Here is a 26,242-nt window from a genome sequence, read left to right on the forward strand (position 1 = left end):
AGCAGGTTTGTTCCCCATTTGCACTGTCTTCCTGATGCAGCTTTCTTTTGCAGACCAGTTTTCAAGTCCCTATCGATCAACTCCCATCCTTCCTGATAAATATCCTGCCCTGAAATGCACAGCGTTGCTCCCCTGGCTGGGCAGCACTGTATCAGTGTTTGCCTTGGAGCTGCTCCATGCAGGTCCTCTCCTGCTCCTCCCCAGCTGGCTCTCCAGGCCCCCAGGCTGACCTGTGATATGACTCGGCGTGAATCAGACCTTCCTCCAGCCCGAAGCGTGGGACTTGCATCAGCCCTATTCCCTTAAATCCACTTAGTGTGTCCCTGTGACCCAGACCCTTGAACTCCCTGTGCTCCACTCCCTCAGCCCTGCAATCCTCCAAGCCCAGCTGTGCCCCAGCCCGCTGCCCTTTTCCAATCTTCCCTTACCATTTGGGCTCACTGGGGGCTCGTTGCTTCATTGACTTTCCCACTTTTTTTTTTTCAACTGGCTTTTGAGAATTAGCATCATTTTCAGCCCTCCCTTCTGCCCCCTGTGACGGGAATGATTCTTTCCCCAGTATTTAAAAGACAGCTTGTACCTAAGGACATAGTTCCTAAGAAATGCTTTGAGCTGAGTCAGCTGGACATGTGTTGCACAAGTGTGTGTCAGCACAGATCTGAATCTGATTTCTTTTCTCTGGTGCTGGTTCAGAGGTTACCACAATCAGTGCAGTGATGCTGCGAGACAGCAGCTGCTTGTGCTGGGCTGACCATGCCCTGTGACATCCCTGCTTTGCACTGGACAAAACAAACAAAAGATTTTTCCCCAAATGCATCAGCTCCTTGCCAGGGATGACCAGGACCCAGCAGTATGGGTTTAGCTGCAGAGCTGCCTGAATATTCCGCTTAGGATGAAATGAGTTGTGTACTTTTTATCACCATCTTTTGCTCTGAATTGACTGGAAAATGTGAGGTGTTTCTGTGGAATGTTTCAGCATATCATGGAAAAAAAAATACAGCTGATTTTTTGGGGCCTGAAAACAAAAAGGTATTAATTTTTGGCTGAAACTCTTTGAATTGCTCTTTTGGACTGGGCTTTGAGGATGTCTATAGTGCTACGGTGAAGTAGGGTTTGATTGTGTGAGTTTCATCACTGGAAACTGAGCTAACACTTGCTTGCATTCTTCTAAGGTGTGTTAGATCCACGTGCTTGCCACATCAGTGCCAGCTAGAGCACAGATGGCTTCAGGTCCTGTAGCCACCAGCACAACTTACCTCCTGTAGACCTTTAGACTTCTGTGTGTGATGCAAGCAAAAGTCATGCTGCTTCAAAGCTTTTTCAACAAGCAAACCAAACTTCCCACCTCCTTTTGGAATGATAAATGCTTGGCTCCAGCAGAAAAGTCTGAGTGTGGAATGGCATCCCTAAATAGCAAGCATAAGTCTTGCTATGCAGCTACAGCATTGGCTTCTGAGCTGTCTTGAAATGCAAGGAGATACTCTGTGAAGGAGAACGTCCTGATGGGTGCTGGTTTGGGCAGCGGATGAAGTTCGTGGCCCTCATAGCCTCAAAACAGCATAGAAAAAGTGTGGGGCTGCAATTCCTTTACCTGTCTGATCCCTTTAAAAAACATCTCCCCAGTGCAGAGCAGAGCTGGTGTTTACAGCTCAGGAGAAGGGAACCTCCGAAAGCCAAACATCATTGTGCTGAACCCTGGTAGGACTCAAGTCTTGGCTCCAGCATGTCTAGGGACTGAAAAGCTGATGATTAGATAACTGTAAACCATCCTGATTTTACAGCTTGTGCTCACTTTGTTGGGAAAAGGAATGAAGCACACCAGGCTCCTGGGGCAGAGGGGAGAAATGGTTTTGTGGTGAAAGTGGACTATTTCAGCTGAAGTGCCCACCCCTACTGCAGGGTTTGCTTCTGCTCTTGGGCAGGTCTGACTCCCCTGTGTCTCAGTTTTCCTTTGCTGTGATATGTTGGAGGAAATGCAGTTTGAAGGGGATGTGCTGCTAGAGGTGGGGTGCCCATTTGGGAGCACCAGCAGCTAGTGCCAGGGGGCAGGAAACCCAAGACAAGGTGCTCCATTGGGTGAGGAAACCCAAGACAAGGTGCTCCATTGGGTGAGGAAACCCAAGACAAGGTGCTCCTTTGGGCTGGGCCCAGGTGAGAGCACCAGGAACTCCTAAACCCTGCCCTGAGCTCATTACACAGCCTCAGCCCAAAGCTCCATGTGTTTCAGTTTCCTCATCTGCACAGTGAGATCCCAACATGCAGCCCCACTCCCATCCCAGCCCTTTTCATCTCTCCTGGTGCTGATGGCCTTATCATCAAGAGGTTTGTTTCCTGCCACGCTGGGAATTCAGCCTTCTTGCTTCTTGAGAAAGACCCTCTTGGTGCAAGGCGTTCCCCAGGTTGGGCCGTGTGTTTGGCCTGGTTGCTAAGCTTGTCTCATGTCTGGTTAATGCCTGATGAGATCATGGTGCCATTTAGCTTTTCGTGGATAATTCAGGATTATTCATTAACAATCAAGAACAAGCAGGTGTATACATAGGCTGCCTTTGTGGGAAGAAGAAAAACACCGTCCCTGGGAAAGGACATGAATTATTCAGTGGGACTGAAGTGTTGGTTGAGCTGAGGAGCTTCAGGGGGTGATGGAGATGGAAATTTATTTTCAGAACAGCTGAATCTAAAGCTTTTTATGCCATTAACCCTGAAAACGTGGGGTTTTTAGTTAATCTTCATAAAGATAACCTTCTGTCCTTCAATAAAAGACTGCAAGGAAGAAATTAGGAGAAATTATATTGGTGTGTGGTAATGCAAGGCAGTTGGAGAGCAGCATAGGGTCTGCTTGTGCCTGCAGCATCTCTGTTCAAGTGAAGGGTTCACTTCTTTGCATCACAGTGGTGCAAAGCTCTGCCCTTATAATGTGCTCTTCTGGTCCTGTAAATGTGGCTGTGCTCAGGCATTGCTGCTTTAGATCCTCATCCAGGCAGCTGAAACCCACAGCTCTGCATGTATCCAGGCTGATGTAGAGGCCAGAATGCAAAGTCAAGGACTACGTGCTGCCTACCCGGGGAAAATCTAATTTGTGATGTGTCAGGGAAAAAAATAAATAAAAATCTTGACTTTTGCTGGAAGAGAAGTATGGTATTAGTGACCAAAACTTGATCATTCTCTGCTGAAAATGGAATTTCTCAGTGTTCAAGTTCTGGTCTATTTTCCAATAAAACAAGTTAAACACTTTCGAGGAAATCGGATGCTTTCTGTGAGCTTTTTCTTGCTTAATTGAAAGCACAATCTTCCATTGGAAAAATGATTTAATGGACATTTCTCAGGCTGTTCAAGCAGAAATTTTAGTGGGAATAGTTCCTCCTCGAGGGAGGAAGTCTTGTGGAAGAAACATGGTGCAAAGCAGAGCTTAGGGAATGCAGAATGGCCATGCTCTATCAGGGATGGTAATTACAGCTCTGCAAATAAAACTTGGAGGGTGCCAGGAGCTGACACCAAGAGAAATGGGTGGAACCAAGGGGAATGGATGGAATGATGCTTTTCCAGTTCCCACCCTTGACGTGCACCCTAACAGAGAGGCATCCCACCAGCTCAACATGCAGTTTGTGGTCCTTGAGGCATGCTGATGTCTTCATGGAGCTAAACTGTCCCAGTGTTGTTTCTTCTGGACTGATCAGGAGTTGTAAGTCCTAGAACTGTTTGAGTTGGAAGGATCCTGTAAAGGTCACCTGGTGCCTGGGTTAGTTCCTAGCCTGGAGAGCTGGAGGCCCCACCATGAGCATCCCATGTGGCTTTGAGCCCCTTGCCCCAGGATCATGACAAAGTGCAAACTTACATTTGACTAAGTCTGGAGGTGGGAGATGCTTGACTTTCCATGCTGTTGAGTGAATCCTTGCTGTTTTCCACCACTTCTTCCTTTGTCAGTAGCAGGGACTTCATTTTCACTCCAGCCCAGGGACTAATGCCTAGCACTTCCAGCTCCCACGTGAACACTCATCACTTCTCCTAACGTAGGCAGTCAGAAGGCTTCATTTAACTCTGCATCTTGAAAATCTGAAGGAGGAGTGGAGTAGAAGGGCTTTTGGGGGCGATGTGAAGAAGGGGAAGCAAAACGTGTGCTAAGATCCTGCTAATGGCCGAGTGTCTCACTTTGAAAGGCACTCCAGCACCGCCCGTGTTTTTCTTCCTCGACAATCACATTCACCATGCCCTGCTTTGAAGTTTAAATAAACTTAAAAGCATATCTGCTGAAATATGTTACCCGCGTTGCTCCGCCAGCCTGCCTTGTGGTTCCCGATGGGGAAAGGCATATGGAAGGGAAGGGGAACGCTGCTGCTCTGCGTCCAATCTGCACAGAGACAGATGCTGAAACAAACGCAAAGGAAATACCAATATTCCAATACTTTTTCTTCACCACGTATGTTTATGTAAACCCAACGTATGTGTGTTTTCCTAAGAGTAAAGTTAACCTTTTCTTTTTTTTTTTTTTTCCTCTTTTTGACAAATAGTAAATTCACTGAAAAATGTGGTGGAGAAATGGCTCACAAATACCAGGCTCGTTTGGCAAGTAAAGTTGGGCCAGAAAAGGGACTTTTTTTGTTTTGTTTTTTTAATGTAGAATTTTTTTTTTAATGTAGAAATGTTTTGCTTTGACATTCTTCAAAATAAACCTTTTTGACCCTTCTTTCTGGATTGGGAATTTTCAAGAATTGACAGCGACCCGAAGAATACAATGTTCTACTTAACCCAAAGGAATAAACCGTCCAATGAACAGAATGAAACGAAGTGGAATGCACTATTAAACTGGAGAAAACATTGCCACGACCCAAAGCATTCTGTTTAGATTTATTCTTTTTTTTTTTTCCTGAAACTCTGAGCTATTTGTGACCCATGCTGGGTGCTCCTCTTGCTTTGCTTCCCTTCTTCCTGCTCTTCTCACCACCACAGCTGCAAACCCATTATGTTCTGCCCTCAAATTATCTACACACACTCTGCCTTTGCTCTCTTTTTTCTCCAGGGGAAGCCAGCTTGCTCTCACCTTCACGCTTCAGCTCCTTTTCTGGTTGGGCAAACCCATTCTGAGGACGAGTAATGGTTTAAAAAAACAAAAATACAGCGTTTACAATGATCCATCCTTGCTGGTGCTACCTCCTATTGGAGCACTGGATATTTGCTGAGTGTTTTAGAGCAGTCCTTGCTCTGTACCTCCCTGCTGGCTCCGTGAGGATCATTTTGGAGCTGAGCTTTGGCACCAGGCTCTCTCCAAGCCCCACCGAATTTGCACCCAGGCCCACCCAGCCCCACGCCTGCTTTAAATCATCCACAGCCCACGTAAGTGGTGGTGATGTCAGCCTGCCCATCCCATGCACCTTTAAAGCATAATCCCACCCGAATTTCCCTCCTGGCCAATTCCCACACCCTGGGGTTGGATGCAACTGTGAGCCATACCTTGGGAGCAGAGGGATCAGAGCTGGCACCCACATCCCACATGGCAAAGGCAACCAGTCCTCAGTCCCAAAGCCAGCTGGTCTTCCCATGTTCTCCAGCTGCCTGAAAACATCTTAACATTGCCTTATAAATGAGCTAATGGACTGTGGTCCTATAAAACATGGAGCTCTGCTCCGAGGGAATCCCAGACCAAACCCCTTTGGGCGTTGGCAGCTCTGTAGGCTTTGGACAAGTGACTGTGAGGACCACCTGAACACCTCAGATGGGCACAGATTTCAGGGAACATCAAGTCCTGTGCCCTCCCAGCATCCCAGGGCCAGGTACACACAGCCCAGCCCGTGGGAAGGACTTTTGCTGTGGTCTATTGGCAGCTCCTCAAAGCTTTATGATGAAGAAAGTGCTTGTGGTTCAATCCAAATGAATTTGTTGGTTTTTCTCAGCTAGTGAAAAATCTGAAGGGTTTCTTATCTTCCTTCTGATGGTGGGGAATTGTTTTTTTCCCCATTCTGATTCAAACTAAATTTAAAAGATGGAAATTTAGAGGTGGCAATCTACTTTGAATCAGAAAATCATAGGCATGGGAGGAACCAGTGCTGGGATGGCACACCCGAACGTGTCCAAAAAGGACTATTTTTACTCCCTCAGGATCATCCCATTTCCTTTTGGAACAGTTTGCAAAGCCCATGTGAGCCCATGCATTTTGCTATTTGCAGATCTCGGACAGTGCTATGGGTACAAAAAACCTCATAGGTGGATGTACCTGGGATGGCCAGGCAGCCTTTCCCCCCTCATTTCCCTTCCATAGGGCCATGCAGAGATCCCACTGTGTGCCAATGGAGGGCAGTACTCAGCGGTGCCCTGCATGGAGCCTTTTTTAGGAGACTTTTTTACTTTTTCTGGCTTTTTCTGGCCCTTCCTGTTTTTCTGGTAAGCCTGGCAGGAGAAGAGCACTCAGCCGCTGTGGCTGGGAGCTACCAGGAGGATGAAAACAAGGGAAACTTTTACCGGTGGCTCGAGGCATCCAAAACAAATCATTTTTGCAGTGATTTGGAGCCACAGATATGTTTGGGAGTGGGCATCTTCAATAGTGCCATTCATTGGGAGCCCACGGCCCTTCACAGGGGATGGGCCCTCATTGCATGAGGAGGTGACAAGGGCAAGGAGCAGTCACAGCTGCCCTTGGCAATCCCTTGTTAAAGCAGGGAGGGACTGCTGTAAGGTCCTGCTAAAGCAGGAGCAGGCACAGTGCCTCTCCTGATGTTTCTCTTTGCACTTTCAGCCTCTGAAGGTGGCAAAGCTGTGGCCTGGATGTGTGCTCTACTGAGACCAGAAGAGTACTTGTTTGCACAAAGCGGAGGTTGAACAGGCAGAGAAGTCCCACTCAGAGCATCTTCTAGGTCCACCTCCCTCATGGCACATCCCAACACTCAGATCCCAGCTCTATCCTAGCATGTGCCATCACCCATTTGCAATGGAGTGGGTTCGAGCAGGGACGTGTCTCACTGGGATGTTCTGTGGGGTCTTCTCTGGACCTTCATCTTCTGCAGGCACATGAAATCAGCACCTGGCAGGAATGGAGCTGAGGACTTGCTGAACTGGGAGTGGAAACAATCTGCTCTTCAAGCAAAGGGAGGGGGAAGACAAGATGAGAGGGGTCCTAGGAAAAACAAATATTTTCAAATAAGTTTTGTGTTAGAAATGCCTAAGCTTTATGTTTCTCCTCTTGCAAGGTTCAGGCATATTCTTTTCAAAGGAAGCCTGAAACCTTTTAAAGAGAAATATCAAAGGGAACATTTCTTTTTGCTGACATTTTTCATAAAAACAAAATATATTTCTTGACAGGCCACGAAGTGACCCAGATCATCAATCCAAATGCAAACGGGCGTTCAGGAGAGCTTGCAAACATATCAAAGAGCTCTAGGCCAGGCCTTTCTTTTCCATTTTCACTCCAGCTGCTGCCATTGCTGTCAAGAAACATGAAAACAGGGCAGGGAAAATGCCTCCTTGTGCATGGCTTTGGTGTGAAGGCTTAGAAGTGCTGATTTTGTGACTGTTTGCCTACACCCCATCCCTGGGCTATTTGGAATGACAAGTGTGGGTTCCAGGTGGGGAGCAGCCTTGCTGGGTGCTGTGCCCCATGCACTGACACATAGGGTTGCCATTTGCTGGGAACAAATGGGCAAGAACAGAAATGTTGATTCATATTTCATGGAAATGCATGGAAACGCTGTGCCCTTCAGCAGTTTTTTTTTAACCCAGGTTGGGTTTCCCCCACTTTGTTGGGCTGATGTTGTGATGTGCATCTCCTTTCTGTTACACATATGTATGTATGTTCACAGGTAGGGATGTATTCTTTTCACAGCATTGAGCACAAGGCAGGACAGCAGGCCATGTCACTTGTCTCCCTTCCCAACCATTTATCTCTGAGGTCCCAAATCCAAAATGCTGATGATGTCTGTGCTCTGGGTGGATGGAAAGCTGCTCTTGGCAGTTGCCTTCCCAGAGGTTTGTTAGCCATGCTCCTAACGTTACAGAAGCAATTAGCAGCTCATATCAGACCAGGGGCCCCACAGCACTGGGGCCATCTAAGCAATCACCTGATCCCTATTACCTGTAAGCATCCATGTGAAATAATACTCTCAACGAAGGAGGAGATTTTTGTTGTTGTTCACTAAACTCACTCCAGTTCATCTACTAACCCTTGCAGTGACATGAGAGAATCCTTCCCGGAACATGTTTCCAAATTGCTTAAGAAACTAAGCCCTAAATCCCACTAGCATTAAAGGCTCTTTGGCACTTGGGAAAATGTTACCCTCCAGGAGCCAAAAAGAGCTGCAGTTTTCAGCTGTGTCCTCCAGTCTTAACAAAGGATTCCCTCTTAGCATCATGGCCAAAACCCATCTGCTCTGCACCAGGAGGCACGATGCAAGGCTCTGTTTTCCCAGGAATGAGATCCACAGTGTAGGAATGAACCCCCCAGAAAAATGCTTTTGTCTTTGTTGCGCTCACTTTTTCAAGCAAAAAAAAAAATCCGTGAAAAAACACAAAGGTGGGAAAAGGGTTCAATTTCACCATGGGAAAAAGATGTACTTCCCGGAGCAGGCTGGGGGCATTGCTGGCACAGCTGCCCAGGGAGCGGGGTCACCGTCCCTGGGGGTGTTGCTGAGCCGTGGGGGTGTGGCACTGAGGGGCGTGGGCAGTGGGAATGGTGGGGTGGGATGGGGTTGGGGATCTTTGTGCTGTTGGCTTTTGCTGTTTTTCCAAGGTGTTAGGGACTGGGATGTGATCACCCCACCACAATGCCTGGGATGCACGGGGATGTGAGCTGCAGCTGCAGGAGGCTCAGTTCCCAGCCACACCGAGCCCTGGGGCTGAGAGGAGCTGCCCTTATCTTGGGGTATTAGTGCTGCTGTAAACCCGATAACGCTGGAGTTTCCCATAAAAATCCAAGAGGTGGAAATCCCATGGAACAGAGGATTCTCAGCGTCAGTGCCACATATGGAAATAGTGCAGAGGCTGCGTTTTCAGCCGCCACGACTGCAATTTGAAGAGAAAAAGAGAGGTATTCCAACTATTTTGTCTTTAAAAGGAAATACTGAATGGCTTATGGATAAGACATTAACAGCCCTAGACCACTCGTGGTCGTTAAAGAGCCCTCGGCACTATTTGCAGGAGGGGAGCGGGGGGGGGGGGGGGGGGGGGGGTGTTAGTCTTGGACTGCAGCCCAAATTCCACTTTGAGGAAACACATCCCGACTATCTAAAATTCCACCTGCACTTGGGCTCAGGTACCAGGCCTGGATTCCCAGCAGTCAGTGGGTCTGAACTGCTGGGTACCTCTGTCCATCACCAGTGCTGCCAGGGAGAAATGCTGTGCACCCAGTTCAGCTCGGGGTCTGGCGTTCATCCCCTTGCAGGGAATTAAACCCCTCACTCTGGGGTAGGTTCTGACCTCAAGCCTTTATCTTTAAAGGGAAAAGAGTTGTTTAGAAGTGAGACAGGTCCTGTGGTGGAAAGCTGTGATGCTTCGTTGTCAGAAATACAGGGAGCAAAGGGATAGTGGAGTCCAGCACGTCTGGTCCAGCATCCCTGCTCCATCTGCTGCTTTCTCACGATGTGCTGCCCTCACCTGCGTCTCTGTGCAGCGCCATCAACAATCCTCGTCCTTGTTGTGCTGCTGTAAATATCCCCTCCCATCCCTCAGCTCTGCACTGCACAGCCACTGCTGCATTCCGGCCCAAAGGTGGCCCCACTGCGGCCATAGGAGCGGTGATGTGCACGGCGCAAAAATCCTTCCAGATGAAAGGTGGTGATAGTTGCAGACAGTTATTTTATCTTCCTCTGACATTAAAGATAACACGCTACCAGCATGTGAAAGGGCATCATTTTTCTTCTCTGGGAGTTACGATCTTGGTCCTGCTCCACCCTACAGATTACAGCTTTGCAGTGGAGCTGTTATTGCTTAAAAAGCAGATCGAATCACACATTCCCACCCTTTTTTTCACTTCATCTTCTCTGCGCCCCAGAACTGGCACGCTCTGATGGCAGAGAGTGGCTTACCTTAGCAACTGCTCCCACAAATAGAGCTCAGGTTCCCGAGTGCACAGGGAATTGCAAATTGGAGAGAAACTGTGTATTCAGATATAAATATTTTTCTCGCCTTGGCACAGCATATTTCTCCTTGTCTTTCTGAGTAATGATGCACCGTCCCCCGCTAGCATAGCTTTGCGTTTCATGCCCTCCCTGGAGGATGTTTCCTGCACATCTCAGCAGTAACATTGCTATCCTGGTCCTGCAAACAGCAGTTGCAGTGTGAGAAGGGACTGTTCAGTACTGGGTGACAGAACAATGGAGCATCCAAGGAACAAATCTGGTTATGGCCCTGGAGAGTCAGAGTGGGCTTTAATCCCAGACACATCTTTTGTTTGATGGGGCAGACCTTAGATGAGGAACTTCACTGATAAAGACAGTGGTGGGGCTGGAAGCAAGGAGTGATTTGTTGGCTCAGCTGAGACTTGTGGCAACATCCACACTGATTGTGAGGAAGCCAGAATTTCACTTGAAGCTTTTTATGGCATCCCAAGCAGAGGACACAATGGCTGAGCTGAAGGAACTGCTCCATGGGAGCCTCCAACCCAACCTAACTTCACCCAAACCCAACATCATCCCAACCCCAACTGATATCATCCCAGTTCAGTATCACCCCAGCCCAACTCCATCCCAACCCAACCCAATATTATCAGCTCTATCATGGTGCTGAAGGCAGATTTTTCTTACTGCTCTGTCACAGCCACGAGACACGTGAGTGGCCCTCTTCACCCAGCTAGTTCTCCTGGTTTTCATCCCTCCAGTTATTTGTAGGAGGATGTTTGTTCCTTCACCACCAGGCACGTGCAGCATTCCTGCAGTTTTAGAGGACCAGTGTGTCCCGAGCATCCTCCTGTGAGCTGAGGGAGTGGTGCACATGGGGACCAATGTGGGTGAAGGATGCTATGCACATTCCCATGGAAGCCAGAGCATTTCAGGGCAGGTTGGGGTGTCAGGGACGGGCTGGCCTTGCTGCAGGCTATGAGAGGTTTCCATTTTCCACCTTCCAGGCAATCGCTGAGGAAAGAGATTGTCTCATTTTGTCGTGTACATATATCTCGTCTCACAGTTGCCGGGGCAACACTGTATATGTTTGCAGGCTGGAAGGATCTGGGGATGGAAAATGAAGCCAGGGAGTGGACCGAGGAGAGAAGTCCAGCAGGAATTTTCCTCTGGTCTTTTGCGGCCGATTGGTTCCCACTAATTTAAGCTCCTCTCCTGGGATTAGTCATCAAATCTGAGATTTCCATTTTTATTATTTTAAATCAACCACGGCCGCTCCTGGGAGGCCGTTTTTCATGTTAGAAATTAACCTCGCTGAGATTCGGCCAGTGGGGGCTGCGGGAGGGGAGCCAGCAGCAGGGTAATACCATAGAAACACAAACAAGCTACAACAGCACTGCTTCCAGCCCTGCACCAGGACACCTGCGTGGTCCCACTCAGCGCCTGTGCTTGGTTTTAGGGATCCCCTGGCTCAAGTCATTACTAGTGTGCACCTCATTTCTTTTCCACCCAGCTTTGGGGTCACGGGGCAGCAGGGGTGATGGTGTTCCTGGAGGAAAGTGGGCATTCTCCAGCTGTGTTTTGTGTAGGGACTTGAGGCGGTGATGTCCCCTCTGCACACATGGGGAGGGCACAGCATAGTGCAGCACACACAGTGTTACAGTGGAGCGCTTTCAGCTGTTGGGAAAAAGGCTGTAAAACACAATTCCCACTGTAAGCAGCCCTGTGCGTCCGGGGTACATCAAATCGGGTATTTTGCCTCTGGCAGCAACCAAAACCTGATGCATCAGTGGATGGTAAACCCTCAACTAATCCCTGTAATTGTTTAATACCACAGCCAGCGAGGGCATTTTTTCTGACCCCATTAATCTTTGCTGTGAAGGAAGGGCTTGTAACCACATCCATAGCTGGCAACCCCCTGCTTATTCCCACAATCTAAATATCCATCTTTCTTTAGCCACCCCCCTAGTACTGCAGGTTGTCAGGAGAGAGGAGAAGATGCTGCCTGCAGCTTTTAAAACCCGCAAACCACCAAAAAAGATGAGACATAGCATCAGTCCATGCATCCCAAATGGAGGTGGGCAGCATCCCAATGGGAGGTGGGCATCATCCCAATGGGAGGTGGGCAGCATCCCAATGGGAGGTGGGCAGCATCCCTGCGCTGCTTGCCTGCACCCCACCTGCCCTCCAGCTCCATGAGCATCACATTCATACAAAGGGAAGGAAAGGAAGCACAGGAGGGAGGGGGAGAGGGTGTTTCTGGTATTGAGCAGCAGTGCAGGGCCATTTCTCTCAGCAGCTGACAGTGTAAATGCATTTCCTGGCAAGCAGCTTGCTCTGTATTAAAATTCTTGATGAAGATTATTAAAGTGTGTTTATGAAAAGCCTGCGAGTGCTTCTTGGACTCTGAGCTGGCTTTTCAAAATGAGATGTTTGGGTGCGGGCTGAGCGCTCACGGGTTATTAAATCCAGCCTGCCCCAGCCCCAAGGCAGGGGGTGCAGCTGCCTATGCATCCTGTGCAGCCTCCCACCATGCCCAAAGCATTGCTGCAGACACTTGGGTTTGTTGCAAGACCTCAGGAAATGCTCGTGGCCCCCTGACCCCAGCATGGGCTGCTGGGATGTGATGGGGCCATGCTGCAGCCCCAGTGGTGACTATGGGGCAGGAGCAGCGTGTCCTGCTGTTTGTGCTGGCAGAGCTTTGGGAGACATCTCTGCACTGGAGACGGAGCCCTCCAGTGCCACACACAGACATGCATCCCACCCACTGTGCCAGCAGCTCCACCAACACCTCGAGGTCCCCGTGCCCCAGCACCACGTACACACCTGCACGTGCTCCTGAGCCAGCTGCCAAAAGCCCCTTGCACACACACACACATGCACGGATGCATGCACACCCAGCTTCACGCAACCCCTTTCACACACATGCAGATGCACACTCAGCTTCATGCACACCCAAGGCACACACGCTTGTGCAAAATGCATGCACACCACTTGCACACACACACACTGCATACACACCACGAGTGCCTGGGGCAGCAGCTTTGGCTGGGGGCTTGGCTCACTCTCCTGCTTGCTTTCCCCTTCCAGCCTCAAGCAGGATTTTTAACATGGGAGACCAGGTTGTATATCTAAATATATGTCCTTTAAAAAACGACGTTTCCAAGAACAATGGTGGAAGCAACCCAAAAATGTGCTAAGGAGGACGAATGCATCAGGACTGGAGTCCAAGCAAAATATCGGAAGGGTGAATCAGAAAGGAGGAAAAAAAAATAGGAACGTATGGAGTTTTTAAAAGTTATTTTTTTTTCCTTTTTAATGTTAATGGCAGTTTTTCAATTTGAGCTTCAAGTGCTGGAGAAATGTGTCAACTGCTGCTGCCCTGAGCCATATTTCGGAGGGGTGCAAAAGCATTGTTGTGGTGACATGTTCAAGATGGTTTCAATCTGACCCCTTTTAGCCATTGCAAAGATGTCTTCGCTATTATTGTTATTAATTGGGCTCATTAATTTGCGTTCTGCACTTTCCTGCAGCTCCTCTGTCATTGTGCTGAGTGATTCCCCCAGTGGTGTTTGATTAGTGGGGCTAATTAAAGCCCACATCCACAGGTTGGTCCCAGACATAGTGCCCCAGTCCCTCCCAGCTGCAATCAGAAACATTCAAGCTGGAAAAGACCTCTCAGATCCCCAAGTCTGAGCACAGCCCACCCCACTGTGCCCACTGTCCCATGGCTGTGGAATATCCCCAGGGATGGTGACCCCACCACCCCCTGGGCAGCTGTGCCAGTTAACAGTGGGGAGTGATTTAAGGCAGCTTCTTCAAGGGGGAAACCCTATGGGCATGGCACTGCTTCCAGGCTGCAGGGCTGGGGCGTGCTGTGGTGTATGGTTGTGGGCACACCTCACCTCTTGGGTTTGCTCCTTTCTTTAGGACTGGCTCTGCCCCTTTGCTTGCCTGGAGCTCTCTGAGCCCAGCCCCACTCCCATCTTAGCGGAGGTCCCAGCCTAAAGAGCCTAAAGAGGACTGATTGCAGAGGGCGGATGGAGAGACCATAAAATAAAATCAAATCAAGCAGTAAAATCTTGGGTTTGATTGCACGAAACGGGAAGAAAATCAGTTCTCTGGGCCAATCAGGACGGCCCAGGCAGACGTGGGATCACTCCCAAGGTCGTACTTGGTGACTGCAGCATCCGTCAGGGCTATGGACAATCTGTGTCTCATTAATCATCCCATGTAAACAGAGGGGGACTCGCTGGAGCAGAGCGGTGTCACTGGATGAATGGCCTGCACTTGGAAAATAAACATTTCCAACTCTGCCCTGGCGTTTATTTTTGCAGAATGCCTTCTCTGCACCTCAGCACTGTGCTGACAGCAGACACCCACTGCCCTGGGACACCCAAACCCATCCCAGGAGAGCTGGAGCAATGCAGGCTGAGAAATGCCCCGAGAGAACGGTGTTTTTGTGCAGAAATCAGGTGTTTTATTTTTTTCCCATCTACACAAGGCCACCTGGTGCAGGCTGGGACCCACGCTCACCCAAACATGCCTTTAATTCTGATTTATTAAGATGGTTATTGTATAGATGATTAGAAACATATTCCGGGAGATTTAAGGGCCTCGGAGCAGACGTGCAGCCATTACAGAGCTGTTAATCCTCTATAAATATGCTTTTAATCATGCCAGTATTTAACATTTGATAACTGTCCTATTAAATGTAACGTATGGCTGCTGGCCTTGGTATCAAGAACGACAAGCTGTTGCTCTCTCCCACAGGCTCACTGACTTCTGCTGCCCAGGAAAGACCCCCAAACCCACCAGCAGATGCTCACCCCAACCCCCACCCTCCCATCCCACGGCTCTCGGTTGGTGCTTGTGCTTTCCTGCATGAGGACCATCAGCATGAGAGCAGCAGGTGAGTGCCTTTTCACAGAGGATCCTGAGCTGGAAGGAACCTATCCGGATCACCGAGTCCAACAGTGCTTGGGGAAAAGGGCAGCTGCCCTTTGCCATGCAGGAATCCCAGCGTGAAGTGATGGCTGTGGCACTGCTGGGTCTGTGCCAAGGGCCGAGGTGGCCCCGTCTGCCTCGGCTGTTGTGCATCCTTTGTTGGAGGCTCTGCAAATCGATGCTTTTGTCCCCAACACCGCCCGGCTGCCCCTTGGCCAGGGACAGGACAAGGGGCCATTCTTCGCAGAGAACAGTTGGGGATCTCATGGCGGGGTGGTTGGCCCCCAGCCATCGCCTCCCACCGCCCTTCACACCTCGGTCACAGCTGGGCCATGCCACCCATCGGGACCCGTGCCATCTGTGGGGACCCAGGAGGGGACAGGATGGCCCCGTGTTCGCAGTGCATTGCTGGAGCACATCCGACAGAAGGGCTCAGATGAGAGAGGTACGGAGGTGCTTTCCTAAAACGGGTTCGTTTGCACATTTCTAGATGGGGTGCAGAATGCTGTGTGATGCTCCGTGCTCTGAGCTGCTGGCTCACTGCCGACAGCACAAATGCAACAAATAAAACACCCTGCCGGGCTCCCCCATCTCCTGCAAACCCAGGAACGGCCCAAGGAGTGAGGGTTAAGGCCCCCAGCGCTCCCAGCTCCTTTTCCAGCACCTCACCCTGTGCCTCGGTGCCTCTCGGCGTGCTCTGAGCCAGGCAGGCACTTGGAGCAGGAGCTGTTTGCTTTGGCTCACAGCAGGCTTTGTGCAGCCGCCAGCCAGCTTTCCACAGCCCACCCTATGGACATCCCTCCCTGAGCACCTACCTGGGCCGCCGGCAGCACCGCATACTTTGGCTGCACTGTGCTGTTTCCGTGCCCGACCTCCTCCTGAAGATATCAGCCCCCCATGTCAGCTGGGGGGGCTGCGAGGACCCAGCCACCCCCTGCCCATCTCTCTGTGAGCCCTGGGATGCTCCCTGCATCATTTTGCATCACTCCCTGCAGGTCGTGAGTGTGGTGGAGCTCAGGATGCAGGCGGCTGCACGAGCGAAGATGCACCATGTGGAAAGAAAGGGGAAAATAAATCACCGCTGTGACTCTGAGCCCTTGGTAGTCCTCGATGCTGAAAATAAAGGAGGATCTGAGAGAGGGCAGGGGCATGGCTTGGTGGTGCTCACCTTCCCCAAGCACAATGCTTTCAGAATCCTGAATAGATGTTTTCATCACTTCGAAACCTGCCTGCAAAATGCTGTCTGGCAGAACTCTATTCAGCTGGAAAAACACCGGCTCGCTCTCGCTTTGAGTTATCTCTGTGGACCTCATACAAAGTCTCATTTATTCGCTCCCTTTTCGGATGGCCTCCACTTCTCCATCTCCAGGCGTTCACAAATCATGATTTGCATCTCCAGCATCAGCGCTCAGCAAGAACTCTCTATTTCATTTTGCTTCTGTTGCTGCTGTTTCTTCTGCCTTTTGATTCCCTCTTGGATGCCTTTGAGCTTTTTGCTGACTCTGAGAGCTAGAAAAACACTTTTTTTCTTTAGTGCTTCAGATGCTAATGAAATTTTTCAACCCCAGCGCATGAAATCAAGCAAACATTTGGTGTCTGTCAGCTCCCAGTGAGCTTATCTGCACTGCAGTAGGGCTGGCTATGTGTAGGGCTGTAACACAACAGCACAAAGCCATTGTTACCTGAGGACCATGATGTGCTATTTCTGTCCATCCTGGTACCTGGAGGGGGCAGGGACACTTCTGCCCTCTCCTACTTCATATTTTCCTTGGGGAAATCTGAGTGCAAGCAAATAAGTTGGTACATCTATCTAGGGACATCTGGGGAGGCCCATTTTGTGCTGAGTGCAGAATGCTTTGACAGCTTCGTTCAGTTCTCACTTGGGCTAAATCTCTGCCAAAAGAGCAGTGCTGCACTGCACTGCTGACCAGGGAGTGTTGGGGGGGGGAGGTCACCATCCCTGGGGGTGTTCCAGAGCCGTGGGGATGTGGCACTGAGGGATGTGGGCAGTGGGCACAGTGGGGTGGGTCGGGGTTGGACTCACCGATCATGGAGGTCTTTTCCAACCTTGATGATTCTTTGATTGTGTGACTCCATGTGCTGCTGCCTGCAAACCAGGCTTTGGGCTGCTTTGGGACGAGGCAGTGTCCATCAGTGCTGGGCATAGATTTGCTGTATGAGGGCTGTTTGAATGGGAAACCTTCCCTAGAAAACCCCTCCTGGCTGCAACTCCTCCTTACACCTCCTTCAGAGCCTCGTATAGCTTTGATTTGCTCCTAATGAAAGCAAGGAAAACCCTGCCTGCTTCTTACCACCCACAGGCAGTCCACCAGGCCCAATTCTGGAGAACTGGGCAGGGTTAAACTCACCCTTAGTGCTACCGGCCCCTATAAAGTGTCTGACAGCAATCCCCCCCAAAAAGCACAAAGGACATCTGTCGTTCCCCAACATCTCCACCCTCCTGGTGCCCCCTGGCACCAAGAGATGGATGTGGCCAAGGAGGGCCACAAAGTGCCTTCATTCCTGAATTGTTTTTAACTCCTTTGCCTTCAATAAACTGCAGTGCACCCTTCGGTGTGAGGAAATGGGATCCACGTTCCACTTTTACTGCTCACGAACTATTTGGTGATTAAGCAAACGGGGGAGCTGGGGGCACTCATTTTTGACCTTGGGGAAGGCAGGAGGCTTATAAAAGCTCTAAGTGCTGCAGAAATTACGAGGCAATTAAAAATCAGGGCCAGAGCTGAGCCCAGGGCAATAAAAACAAAAGGAACTGATGTCAGCCCCGTGCGGAGCATGGGACTGTTCAGCCCCAACTGGAAGTGCAGGGGCATTTATCTCAGGGTTTACCAAAGCTGAGCTTGGTTTTCCTGAGCTTCCAAGAGCCAGTGAACACAGAAAACAATGGAGATGTCAGTGCGAATTAGTAGGGTGTGTTTACTCATTGTGATGCTCATTTCTTTTGGAGCTGAGTGTTCCCAAGAGCAGGAATGTCCTCAGGTGAGGCTGTGTCAGACCCACGGAGGTGTGGAGTCACTGTCCCTGTGAGTGTTCAAGAAGGTGTGATACTGAGAGATGTGATCAGTGGGCATGGCAGGGATGGGTTAACGGTTGGAGATGAACCCAGTGGTCTTTTCCAGCCTTAATGATCCTGTTCTCCCCTTCAACCAGTGGTTGGGTGTTTCCTTTAGGTGTCAGTGATTTCTCATGCAAACCTCTTGAGTTCAAGTGCATGGTGGCAGGGGGTGAGGGCTGCTCTCTGAGCCCTCTTAGGAAAGTCCCAGAAAGTGTCACCTGGCTCTTAGGCCACGCTGAGAATGTTTGTCCACGTCCTCTGAGCAGCTGTAAAACAGGACAAGAACAAAAAAGGAGAGTTTTTCAGTTTGCATTCACTAAGCTCTCACCCAGCAGGTTTGCTCAGGTTCGGTCATCTGTTTGCCTGTCTGCACTGGAGTGCTGGCAGGATGAGAGCAACGTGGGCCTATTTCCTTGGCATAGAAAGGACCCAGAACAAAACCCAGCTCTGGCCCAAATGTCCTGGAAGGGTCCTGGCAGCTCCAGTAGGAAGCAAACAACCAGATGGGTGAAGCTGAGAGCAGTCACAGCTCATTGCATACAAATGATGGCATTCTCACATCCTCCCACAGCATCCACTGCACCGATCAGTTCTGCACACTTCTGCCAAGAGCACTGGCATTTCCACAACCACATCCACGCAGCACAGACCAGGAACCCCACGTCTCCATGCAGATCTCAGCAGGATAAACGCCGACCACAGAGACATTTTGCAATGCCATGCAGCGTTTCAAAACGTGCTCTCTGTGACACAGTGGGGTGGAAATGTTTCCATGGCAGAATTGCACTGCAGCATTGTCTGCATTCAAGGGAAGAGGGCTCGGGGTGCGTGGGGGCATGCTGTGTGTCAGCTGGCTGGAAATCTGGTGAAGCACTGCGTTTTGGGGGATGTCACTGCTTAGTGGGACAGCTGTGCCGTGGCAGGGCTGGGAGCTGAGCTCCAGTTCCTGACTGCCACCCGCTGTTGTTCCTCTTTTTGTGTGCCCTCGTGTGCTGGCTTTGGCTGCAGCGTGGAGATTGGTGATGCTTGCACCTTGAAAACCCAAAGCCAGGTAAATGTGCAAGCAGGGACCGCAGGCATCCCACAGCCAAACGGGACCATGGGGGCTCTTTGTGGTGTCGAAGCACTCTGTGATATGGTTGCCCCACTGCATGGCCCCTCTGCTGCCAGCCCCTCGCCCCAGGCTCTTGCAGCTCTGTTTTTATGGGCAGCTCGTTAGCTTCCCAGCTCACTCCGTTTATGTTTGCTGGCTCTCACCAGCATTTCCCTCCCTGTAAAAGAAGAATTCACAAACACAGGGAGCAGGGTCCCAGCGAGGAGGGTGTGAGTGGGGAGCTGCTCTGGGTTACCCCTAGGGCTGAGAGAGGAGGGCAGAGGGATTTGCCCAATGCCTGTAGTGCCTCCAGCCCTTCCACTCACCAGACACTGCCTTCTCAGCTATAAGTGACCATTCTCTCCTGTTTCAAAATGCTGCATTAAAATCCCAGGCCCTTCTGAGAGTGATGAAGGTATGAAATCCAGCCTCGCTGCTTTGTGTCCTGAATGATTTTCATCCCAGCTCATGCTATCAGATCAGCTTTTTTTTTTTTCTTTTCTTCTGAATTTTATGAATGAGTGTAATCCTTTAGCAGGAAGGGAGGTGTCAGCTCTGGTGCTTCAGTCCTCATGTTTTGGTGGTCATTAATAACGCCTGCAGTGCTTTCTGGAAGTGTGAGCCAAAGGCTTGGGATGTAACAGCTTCCTAGTGGAAAAAGTGAGTTTCTTCCAAATCAAAAGGTCTCACTAAAACAACACCTGGTTTCTGATATCTTCTTTTCAGTTCATTTCAAACTCTTTTCTCTGCTCTCGTAAAAAAGAAAAGAAACGTGAGTGTAAAGTATTACTGTACATCATTTGCCTTTGCCTTGCTTGAGGTGTGATTTTATATTCAGATCCGTATTGGTAATAGAGCTGCCTGCTTCTAACAAGTCATCAGATACCAAAGGGAAATATCTGTGCCTGGTGAGCAGGCAGCAACGGCACGCTGCCCGAATGGAGCATCCAATGGCACCTTGCCCAGATGGAGCACCGCAGCTATTTGTTGCTGAAAGGGACAATGCATCAAGTCTCACTGGAGCCAGGCTGTGCCCAAATAGGAGGAGCACCCCCAGAGATGTGCCTCCAACCCTGGATGCCCCAGCCTGGGAAATGCAGGGGATGGGGTACCCGGGCAGGGCTGTGGCATCGGAGCCACGTTCTGCACCACGCACATGGGAGAGATGCTCCCACCCCTGGACTCACTGCAGCTGTGTGCTTCCACCTTGTGATGGATCCCAGATGATTTCTCAGCCAGAGCAGCACAGCCACTCATGTTAGATTATAAACTGGAACTTTTACAGGCTGTATGTGGGGTTTGTGGCTTCCTTTCCCTCTCTCTGTCTCCGAAGTCCGCATTTCTTAATAAATCATCCCCTAGCCTGAGCTGAGTCTTGCTGTTTTAAGTTTAACTAGCTTATTTTTTTGCTGATAAGCTGGACTTTGAATTCTTCCCAAGATCACGGGTTGGGGCTGGTAATATCATGAAGGAGAGACCGTTAATCGTGGTGTATCACATGCCAATGGGAACGGCACGGAGCGCTTGCTGCGAGCAGCTCGTTTCCCTTGTATCAGCATTTACAGACAGCACTTCTATCTTGCAGAGGTAGTGGGAGGGAAGTCGGGTCTCCCACCAGATATAAATTGTGTCTATTACCAGAGCCAACTCAAGAGTCACAGGGCAGAGCTCTAAGGTATGTGCAAAGGGTAAGGGAAAGATGGGCACCAGTGGCAGGGAGATGTGGTATTCGCCTGTTTCTTACACTGTATTGGTGCAAAAGTCTTTTTAAGGCTTTGATCCTGACTTCACTCCAGATTTCTTCTCTTGAACCATCCTTAGTCCTAGGAAACCCAAATCCACCCAAGGTTGGGTCTGAAGGGTGGGGTGGAACAAAGCTGGAGTGAAGTATATCTGCTACACCCTCTTGCTCTCTTTTATTCTACTTTGCCACCACCCTGACAGCAAATAAATTTCTGTTCTTGACAGCTCCAAGCAAACACATTACATTCCCAGATCCATCGTGCTGTGATCCCAGTTCTCACAGCCAGTGGCCGAGCTCCTTTCCTATTATCGTCGTTGACTTTGACCAACTGCAACTCCCATCGTGTCCCAAAGAGAATGAAGTCCCAAAGTCACATTCCTGTAGGGTTGATCCTCCAGGGGCCAACGGAGGGCATAGCACCGGCCATCCTTATCAGAGGAGCTTTTATCTGTCTCCTGCTCCTTCACAATGAGGTTGAGAGCTGGTCTGGGGCTCCCTGCAGTGAGAGCATCTTGCTCAGTGCCCCCACTGCTCCAGAGACAGTTCCCTGTGCTGCAGGGATCAGACAGTTCATCGTGTCGGAAAATTTTTGCTGCTTGCCCAGCTGGGGTCTGGAGACCAGCCAGGGTCCCTCCGTGGGAAGGCAAGATGTGCAGACATGGTGAGGATGCACTCGGGGCTTTGCTCTCTTCATGGGAATCTGTCTCATTCTCCTTTTCCATTTGTGTTTTGTTGCCTTTTGGGGGATATTTTAATTCAAAAAGATTCTAGTTTTTCTCGTCTATAGTTGAGTTTTGTTTGCCCATAGGCTGTGAGCCAGTGGTGTCTGCCCTGTCCTTGATGCCTTAGACTCATACAGTCACAGAGTCATTCAGGTTGGGAGAGACCTCTCAGATTGTTGAGCTCAGCTCCACTATGCCCACTGCCCACATCCCTCGGTGCCACGACTCTGGAAAACCCCCAGGGGCAGTGACCCCACCACTCCCTGTGCAGCAGTGCACTGCAGCACTGTTCCTGTGGAGAAGAAATATTTCCTAATATCCAACCTGAACCTCCCCTGGTGCAACACGAGGCCATTATCACTCATCTTGGCCTTCTTGCAAAAGCCACCAGTGCACACAGCTTGAAAACCTTGCTTCCTTTTTGCAGGGAAAGATGATTTTGGCTGGCAAACCCCTCGGAGGTGGGCTGTGCACCCCACAATCAATCCTGTTGGCAGAGATGCTGGCAGCCCCCTCAGTGGCTCTGAGCAATTTGCTGGTCAGGCGCATCCCACCACCTTGCTGCAGCATCACTTTGTGGTTGAACCTCTGGGGTAAACTCCTTGGAGAAAGGAGATCTTCATCACATGTCTGCTGATGGATGGATGTGTATTTACCTTGGCTTTCCCATCTCATGGCTGCGGGTAGTTATCTGAGTGATGAATTTGTCCATGCAAGGACCTTTGGATTGTGGGGGCAGAGGGGAAGCATCTATTACTTCAGTTTGGCACAGGGGGGAAGGAATAACAGAGAGGAGCCGGGCGGTGGTTGCACATCAAAGCCCATTTCCTGGCCTATCTCCTACATTTCATCTGGCTGTGGCGAAACCACGGGCACCAGGAGCCATCCAGCACATCCCAGCCTCGTGTCTGTGTCTGCAGGGGGAGAAAGGAATTTCTTGACTTCTGCACGCTGGCTGTGTGCTCCTTCCTCCCTGCCTTCCCTGCCAGGGATGCATTCTTGCAGGACAGAGAGCCCCGTGTCACTGCGGTGCCACCAGGAACAGCACTGGGACACGTGGGTGCTGCCAGCAGTGTGGGATCGCCCGCTTTCCTCCTCCCCCCATCCTCAGAGCTCTCAGCATGTTCTCCACGAGGGGACCTTTTGCCAGCATTGTGCAACACTGGCTGTGTTTTCCTTGAACTTTGCTCAGCCTTTATGCTGTGCCACCAGAGGAAGGAGCATGGCTGGTTCCCAGTGCACACTGCTGTCACAGCTCCGTGTCAGGCTTGGTTCTGTGTGCTGTCACTGTGCTGTCCCCAGGGTGATACCTATGAGCCATTATGGGATTAAATCTGCAGTTTCTTCAAGAGTTGATATGGGTTTCAAGAGCAGTGGTTTGCTCTCGATTTGCATTGAGTTGGGCTGCTTAGGAGGGGATGAGAAGACCCACATCTGGGACCTTCACTGAGCTGGGTATTGAGAACTGCCTCAAGGGATTGACAGCTTGGTCTGGTGACAGCTGGCACCCAAATTTTTAGATTTAAGGGTCCTGCAGGTGGGGCAAATCCATCTATATTGGGCAAAGCCATCTGAATTAGGCAAAGCCATCTCATTTAGCCAAAGTTGCCTGAAGCACACGAAGGCCTTTCCCAAAGCTGCTGTTTGGAGAAGCCCTTGTTCAAATCACTGCTCTTGAAACCCTTATGAACTCCTGAAAGAACTGCACATTAATCCCATAATATCTCATGTCTGTTGGGTTCAGCTCTCCATACTCTGCCCATAGGTATCACACATCAAACCAGGGTGTCTGTGTTGTGCTGACAAACAGGGAATTCCCCCTCCAGCAACGTATCAACCCAAATGGGAGTGGGAAACACGAGACCCCTGCAGACCCCTTTCTATGCCCAATTAACTCATGCATCCCCTCCCTGCCTGCCCAGCATCCACCACAGTGCGTCTCTTGTGTGCAGACAGCCATCCTCACCGTGGTACGGTGCTCCTCGTGGGGCAGACAATGGTGTGGGCATGAATGGAGAATGCTCTCCTCTGTGGGGCTGACAACAGTGCTCTGTTCCCAAGCAAGTTGTCCTCGGGCTCCTGGGCACGTACTGCTCCCACCCCACGCAGCCCCCGCTTTGATCCCACTGCTGGGTGCTTGGGTTTCCTTACTGCTCCTCTGAAACGTGGTGTGCTGAAAAAAAATAGAGGAGGGAGAAACCATCTCAGCCAACTTGACAGAGCAGAGAGCCCGAAATGGCCACAGACCCTTAGGGCACAGTGGGTTTCAGCATTTTCTCATGGCAGTTCTGGGAGCTGTTGAGAAGCAGGGCAGTAATTGGATGTGGGAGTCCAAGAGGGAAGAGTGGGGAAGCCTGGACTTTTGTATGACAAGACATGCAAGTTGACAGAGCCCTTTTTTCCCTTTTCTACCTTTTTTATATATATTTTTAATGCAGTTTTGAGGAATATCCAAACATAGACCACTTCAGTCCAAATGGAATTTTATCCCCCTGAACAATTTACGAGCAACTTAAAAAGAGAAGGCAGCAAGAAGAAACTGAACGCCAGATGTAACCACAACGTTAGATGGCTTTTAGCTCAGTGTGACACCCAGAACCTCCCGGGGTTTCTCCAATAGCTGTAATGGGGCACTGAGGCAACCTTGAACTTTTGGTCGCTCGGTTCCTGGGCTGCTGCCCACCTCCAGTGGGAGTGTCTCAGCATCCTGTTCAACCCTTGCTATCAGCTGCTGAAATGAGGAAGAGGGAGCAGGCAGAAATTCCATCCAACACCCCAAGCAGCGCAGAGGGCACATCCTGAAGGCACAAAGAGTGAACTGCTGAGCAGTGCCCCGTGCACAGCCACGCCACACACCAGCTGTCTGCAAGCACAAGCCCTCCTTTATGTCTTCTGCCACACCATCTCCTTTGCTCCCAAAGGAGCCACGACATCCTGGCTGCTAACACAGGGGTGTCCATGCATGGGATGGGCAGAGCAGCCCCTCCTGCCCCCTGCCCTGTACCCCAAGCAGCACTGGGGCCTGGTGCTCTCCAGCATGTTTAACTGTGCTCTGTGTTTTGCCAGAGCCTGTTATTAAGAAATAAGGCTCTGCCTTTTTATCATTCCTCCGAGCGTCTGTCTGATGTCATTCTGTCTGGCAACTAAGCGATCAAAAAGGAGCTCCCCTGGGAGAAATTTCTCAAACAAACAGCCAGTAAGAAAAAAAATAATACTCCATTCAATATAATAAAATACAAGAAACCACAGCGTCTCCCTGATAAATGGAAAGGCAGTGTAACCTAGACTGCAAACACACAAACCTCCTCTGAGCACCCCGAGCAGGGCAGCAGCGTGCCCTGTGCTCACCTGGGTGATCCTCCTTCACCAAAGCAGTGTCACAGCCTGGGCTCACGTCAGCAGCAGTTCTAGCTCTTTATGGTTTTAAGCAGATTGGCTTTTCGCCCTTTTATAAAGCATATGTGTGGCTGCAGAGTGAATTTGGCTCTGTGCCTCCATCCTCCTTACATCCTGCAGGCTGCAGGGGTGATGAACACCCTGCTGCCAACTCTTCGGAGCCCATGGGTTCTAGTTTGAGCAGCTCTGATTTCTCTTCCTCCCTTCTCACTCTCTCCTTCAGTTCTTGTGGTGCTCTCAGAGGTGTTCACAGCAATGGGCAAGGCTGAAGGAAGTCACAGAATCATAGCATCGTTTGAGTTGGGAAGGACCCTGAAAGGCCATCTAATCCAACTGCCCTGTCAATGCAATCAAAGCGAAGCTCCCAGGTGGGGAAAGGAGCCCCATAAAAGCCAAAATATTTCACAGCCACAAATAGGACGACGCGTTGACTCGAATCTGGATTTGGAAAATGAAGATAAGAGGAATTTCTTTTTCAGCCTGTCAGAACAGAGTGGCTGAGGAGGAGCTGTCGTGGAACGGAGCGCGCGCCGACAACAGCCGCCCATCCGCGCTGGAGCGCAGCTGACTGCTTTGGATCCGTTCAGTACACATCTGTAGCTGGGATCCTCCTTTCCAAGCTGCTGCTCCTCGGAGCACTTTGCAGAGGTCATTCCCCTTTGCAGTCCTCATTCCCTCCCACCTCACTGATCTCCCTGCCGTTTCCTTCCCTCCTGCAGGTCAGGGCAGCACGAGGAGTTGCAGCAGTCCCAGGGCACAAATGCACATGTGCACCACTTCCATTTTTATTTTTATTTTATTTTTTTCACAATGTGGGAAAACTTTTGGAAATGGCTGGGAGATTTCTCTTTTTTCATGCTGCCCGAGGCCAGTTTCCTTCCTCGCAGATTGCAGGGTCCCAGGCAGTGCAAACAGCCAGAGCAGCCCAGCCCTACTGGTCTTCCCAAGGCAGCTCTCCATGCATCCCCTGCCACCAGCTCTTCCTTTTGCAGTGAAAGGGGAAACTGAGGCTCGGGTCCAACCTTCTCCTCTTGCAAAAGAGATCTGCAGAAGGATGGGGCAGGTACCCCCCGTGTGGGGCAGTGCCTTTGCTGCCCTTCTGTGCCAGGAGCAGGGCGGACGTGAGACTGGTTGCACTCAGAGCAATGGAAAGATAAATTCAAGATAAACAGACCACACATTTATATGTTCACTGTGGGAACAGAGGTGTGTGGGTAAATGGCAGTTCTG

General features: G+C 50.3%; 1 protein-coding gene across 2 annotated transcripts in view; it reads left to right on the top strand.

Annotated features, from left to right (window-relative positions):
* Positions 1 to 14,920, top strand: part of SNX19 (sorting nexin 19) — a 76,537-nt gene extending 61,617 nt beyond the window's left edge. For both annotated transcript variants that reach the window (XR_010622351.1, XR_010622352.1), the window contains one exon: positions 14,808 to 14,920. The gene's annotated coding sequence lies outside the window, so the exon portion shown is untranslated. The remainder of the gene's footprint in view (positions 1 to 14,807) is intronic.
* Positions 14,921 to 26,242: the final 11,322 nt, after the last annotated feature.

The sequence above is a fragment of the Cyrtonyx montezumae genome, unplaced genomic scaffold (assembly GCF_038088225.1).
Source record: "Cyrtonyx montezumae isolate F1298 unplaced genomic scaffold, pur_monq_1.0 scaffold_22, whole genome shotgun sequence".
NCBI lineage: Eukaryota > Metazoa > Chordata > Aves > Galliformes > Odontophoridae > Cyrtonyx > Cyrtonyx montezumae.